Raw genomic sequence first — 3939 nt, forward strand, 5'->3', positions numbered from 1 at the left:
CAAACTGAAAAGACTAGAAACTTGGAGGAAAACAGATCCGTCATTAGAAAGTGATACGCACCAAGCGAAAAAGAAAATTGTGTCTTCATCGACATTTTTTCGCCGTGAACGACAAAGAGGAAAAAACAAAACTGGAAGTGTCTATTAACTTTCTGCTGCAGCTTTAGCTCTCCTAAAAGAGGCGTTATCTTTGGAAATTTTACGGTCTACTCGGTTCAATAAGAATAAGAAATCCGTAGCTTTCAAACACAACAATTATGAAATAGCCAATATTGTAATTCAGCTTTAATGTAGAAAATTTTGTCCCACCACACTGGTCGCTACTTTTCAAAAGAGATGTCGTCCACCAGCGTCGTTTCTTCTTCTTCTTTTTCTTCTGCTTCTCCTTCCTTACAATATCGGCCGGTGAAATTGTAATTAAAACGACATATTGCACAGGCTATTACCCAGTGTTACTGCTGTGTATGAAAAACGAGCCGCACTATGTTATCAATAGTACCGGACACCTGGCTGACAATGACTTACAAGTTCGTGGCGCCCTCCATCGGTAATGCTGGAATTGAATATGGTGTCGGCCCATCCTTAGCATTAATGGCAGCTTCCACTCTCGCTGGCATACGTTCAATAAGGTGCTGGAAGGTTTCTTGGGGAACAGCAGCCCATTCTTCACGGAGTGCTGCACTGAGGGGAGGTATCGATGTCGGTCGGTGAGGTCTGGCACGAAGTCGGCGTTCCGAAACATCCCAAAGATGTTCTACAGGATTCAGGTCAGTGCTCTGTGCAGGCCAGTCTATTACAGGGATGTTATTCTCGTGTAACCACTCTGCCACATGCTTGCATTATGAACAGGTGCTCGATCGTGTTAAAAGATGCAATCGCCACCCCGAATCGCTCCTCAACAGTGGGAAGGCAGAAGGTGCTTAAAACATCGATGTAGGCCTGTACTGCGATAGTGCCACGCAAAACAACAAAGGGTGCAACCCCCTCCACGAAAAACACCACACTGTAACACCACCGTCTCCGAATTTTATTGTTGGAACTACACACGCTGGCAGATGACGTTCACCGGTCATTGGCCATACCCACACCCTGCCATCGTATCGCCACGTTGTGTACGTTGATTCGTCGCTCCACACAACGTTTTTCCACTATTCAACCGACCAATGTTTACGCTCCTTACACCAATCGACGCGTCGTTTGGCATTTATCGGCGTGATGTGTGGCTTATGAGCAGCCGTTCGACCATGAAATCCAAGTTTTCTCACCCCCACGTATTTGTCATAGTACTTGCAGTGGATGCTGATGCATCTTTAGGAGTGTGGAAACCTAGCGTACTGACGTGTAAGACTAAAGTGCGCGTCATCTATGTTGGCGGCCGAGTTTAGGTTCGTTCTGCGCATCTGACGTCACAAAACACACTCAGTCAATGAACAGAGAACGACGTTGCTAGAGCTCGACTGCAGTGCAGAGCACGGTCGAGTGTCTTCGGTTTTAGAAACGTTCAGTCATAAATACATGAATTATATTCGTTTGAATGCAATTTTTTGAAATTTCTAGTGCTTTGTCTCTTCATTAACCCTTTCGCTGCTATAGACAAGTGCTCCCCGCATCCCACGCTGTGCGCGATTTTGTCATCACTGCACTGCTCGCCTGTGCAGACACATCGTGTTCCGCCTGCTTTGACACTCTTATCAATCGATTCCACAAAGACTATTTGGCCCAAAAATTTGACTTTTACACATCTTCTTGACTGATACCTTCCCCCCATAAATGACTTAATTTTGTTTCTATGTTCAACGCAGTTATTATGCAGCATTAAATGTAGTAAACCATTGCACGAAATTTTGAAGAGTGCAGAGGTAGGAGTCCATAGCGTATACTTTCCGTATAGTCGATTTTAGTAGCCACAATGTTGAGAATGAAATGTGGACAAGATACCTAAATTTCATATAAAATTTACTGTATAACGATATCTCATTTAAGTACCACATAGGTGTCGTATGTAATATTGAGAAATATTCCGTCTTTCGCGACTGTAACAATTTTATTTACACTGAGCACGTTTAAAGCCAAACGCGTCTGGTGTAAATAATACTTTTATTACAGTCGCGAAAGACGGAATATTTCTCAATATTACATATGACACCTATGTGGTACTTAAATGAGCTATTGTTATACAGTAAATTTTATATGAAATTTAGGTATCTTGTCCACATTTCATTCTCAACATTGTGGCAACTAAAATCGACCATACGGAAAGTATACTCTATGGACTTTTACCTCTGCAAACTCTTCAAAATTTCGTGCAATGGTTTACTACATCTAATTCTGCACAATAACTGCGTTGAACATCGAAACAAAATTGTCATTTATGGGGGGGAAGGTATCAGTCAAGAAGATGTGTAAAAATCTAATTTTTGGGCCAAATAATTTTTGTGGAATCGAATGATAAGAGTGTCAAAGCAGTCAGAACACGATGTGTCTGCACAGGCGAGCAGTGCAGTGACAAAATCACGCACAGCGCGGAATGCAGGGATCACGTCTTTGTAGCAGCGAAAGGGTTAATGCGGCCGTGGTGGCTTTACTTCATGAACTGCGCGCTCCCCCCTAAACGTAAGCTTGCGAACTATGCTATACTATGGTGCTGCTTCTATTGGCGCGTGCGTCGTGTGCAACTGGCAACGCAGCAATCTCCCGCGTCTGGGCGGGCATGCGCGAGCCGCCAAGATAAAAGAATTGAACTATAGTGACCCCCAATCCCCCGACCACGTTCGAAGTCCGTGAGTTCCGCGGAGCGCCCCATTCTGCTCTTTAGCGGTGTCGCTGATGTGGAGTACCTGGCAGTAGGTGGCAACACAATGCACCTAATATGATAAACGTGTATATTTGGTGCGTCCGGATACTTTTGCTCACATAGTATATGACCTGATAGTTCACTATCCCATACCACACGTTTACACTCCATGGAGGCTGTCTCACCTGACGAAAGCAACGGGGACTGTCAACAGATCAACAGTGTATGTTTCAGCGGGTTACCTGGCTAGGATTGGTAAATGTAGCTTCATCACTAAACAAGATACGGGATACACCTGGAGTACCGTGTCTTAATACCCATATACAATAGTTAGCACGATTCTCATAATCGTTTCCATGTAACTCATGACAGAAATGTGATAGGGATAGAACCTATATCGATGGAAAATGCGTAGGACACTTGCCTGACTGATGCCACTTCCTCATACAACAGTGCATGGTAGCTAACGTGCAGATCGACAGCTGCTATAATATTAATTTCCCGCTCTTCTATCGGAATTTGTTTCCTTCTGTTATATTCTCTGTGTGTTACACTACTACTTTCACGTAACTGGCTGAGGGGGCTCATAACTACCGAGAGTTGACTTCTATTTGCATGCCTTGCTGCATACATTGTACAAGAGCGAACTGTATTCTTCCTACCATCTCCATACACCATGAGCACCTTAAGTTTTTTTTTTTTCTGCATTCGTAAATCCCATCATTCACTCACGACCTACTACTTGGACTGTCACACATTAACTGACGCCGGCCGGAGTGGCCGAGCGGTTCTAGGCGCTACAGTCTGGAACCGCGCGACCGCTACTGTCGCAGGTTCGAATCCTGCCTCGGGCATGGATGTGTGTGATGTCCTTAGGTTAGTTGGTTTAATTCGTTCTGAGTTCTAGGGGACTGATCACCTCAGCAGTTAAGTCCCATAGGGCTCAGAGCCATTTGAACCATTTTTGAGGAGGAGGAGGAGGAGATTAGTGTTTAACGTCCCGTCGACAACGAGGTCATTACAGACGGAGCGCAAGCTCGGGTTAGGGAAGGATGGGGAAGGAAATCGGCCGTGCCCTTTCAAAGGAACCATCCCGGCATTTGCCTGAAGCGATTTAAGGAAATCACGGAAAACCTAAATCAGGA

This window comes from Schistocerca piceifrons, chromosome 10 (genome assembly GCF_021461385.2).
Source record: "Schistocerca piceifrons isolate TAMUIC-IGC-003096 chromosome 10, iqSchPice1.1, whole genome shotgun sequence".
Classification (NCBI taxonomy): domain Eukaryota; kingdom Metazoa; phylum Arthropoda; class Insecta; order Orthoptera; family Acrididae; genus Schistocerca; species Schistocerca piceifrons.